The sequence below is a fragment of the Archocentrus centrarchus genome, unplaced genomic scaffold (genome assembly GCF_007364275.1).
Source record: "Archocentrus centrarchus isolate MPI-CPG fArcCen1 unplaced genomic scaffold, fArcCen1 scaffold_203_ctg1, whole genome shotgun sequence".
Classification (NCBI taxonomy): Eukaryota; Metazoa; Chordata; class Actinopteri; order Cichliformes; family Cichlidae; genus Archocentrus; species Archocentrus centrarchus.
Genome location: NW_022060249.1, coordinates 691 through 2,314, shown reverse-complemented (window position 1 = coordinate 2,314; position 1,624 = coordinate 691). Strand labels below are relative to the sequence as shown.

Sequence of the window (1,624 nt, the reverse complement as noted above, 5' to 3'; positions counted from 1 at the left end):
CAGATTTACTAAAGGAAGCAACATTTGTGCAACTTTATCTTTTTAGGTTATCAGACTGTGTGCTGTTAAATTGTTTGTAGGTTTCTAATTGGCCAACATTTCTTGTTTTGGTCATATTGCCATATATTGCATGGCTGTGCTCGCTACTTAATGTCTTGTGTTTTCCTGTAGACAGAGATGTTTTTCAAAATAAAAGCACAAAATTCTCAGTTTAAAAAATACCCATATATGTGTGGGTTGTAACCTAAGATCTAAGAAAGAAAAATATATACACTTTCCAACCAATGATCTGATAAATTAATTAATTGGCTAATCAAAGATCAATATTTATTGAAGAATGGAGAGATATCCTGTCAAGAGAAAAATTAATATTAGAAAATGCATTTTGAAATATTTTGGACTAAACATTCTGAGAAACTGATTCATTGATAAATATCATCAACTGTTTGACGCAGGACACTATTAGAGTCAGAGCATTTCCATAGAGAGCCACTTTGCATCAGCAGCACCATGCTCCAGTGCTCTGGGAGACTTTATAGTCCTGACAGTTGAACACTGGATGACTGACAGCTGTCCTTCATCACAACAGAAGCCACAGAAATCGTCCTCATCAAAAACATGACTTTGATCTGCGTCCTCATCTGGACTCTCCTCTGCTGCTGCTTCACAGGTAAAGTCCAGAGAATCAAACTCCTCTCCTCTATCAACATCTGTCCCTCTGAAATGAAGCTGACAAAACCATCAAGCTGCTTTATGTTTGTGTCTCTGTATCCTCAGAGTCCAGAGGACAGATCACAGTGACTCAGCCTGGAGCAGTGAGCTCTGCTGTGGGAGGATCTGTGAACATCAACTGTAGGACCAGTGAGGATGTTTATGTTAAGACTGGGGTTTTTCACCAGCTTCCACTTTTTAGCCTGGTACCAACAGAAAGATGGAAAACCTCCCAAACGCCTAATTTACACTGCTAGCAGCAGAGAATCAGGGATTCCAGCTCGTTTTACAGGCAGTGGATCAAACTCTGACTTCACTCTGACCATCAGTGGAGTCCAGACTGAAGATGCAGCAGTTTATTACTGTCAGAGTTATCACTATATCAACAGTCAGCTTGTGTTCACACAGTGAAAAACAGTCGTACAAAAACCTCCCTCAGTCAGACTGAACAGAAAGTGAACTGACTGCTGCAGCTGGAAGCTACTGCAGAGACTGATACAGTTCACTGAGGACACACACACACACACACACACACACACACACACACACACACACACACACACACACACACACACACAATAAAACAAGTTTCATGACAGTGTATGAAAAAAAAAATGCTTAGTCAGGTTCACAGTGGATAATATAAATCTGAAGACTCAGGTGAAGAGCAAAGACATTCTTTCATGAGTTTGAGTAAAATGCTGTAAGTAACACATTTTGCTCAAAGGTAAATGAAACACTTGAAGGTAATGGAACAATCTTTGTTTCTGAGCTGCTCACAAACAGAAACCCTTTCATCATTTATTAATATCTTAATTAAAAACATTTTCATGTTTCACATTTTAAATATTTTTATTTTCATTGTGTGTTTAATCATGCTCATAAATAAAGCCAGAACCAAACAATGTTCCTC

The 1,624-nt window shown here is 38.5% G+C and overlaps 1 pseudogene; it reads left to right on the top strand.

Annotated features, from left to right (window-relative positions):
• Positions 1–618: 618 nt before the first annotated feature.
• LOC115775600 (Ig kappa chain V region 3547-like) lies at positions 619–1,136 on the top strand (annotated as a pseudogene).
• The last annotated feature ends 488 nt before the right edge of the window (positions 1,137–1,624 follow it).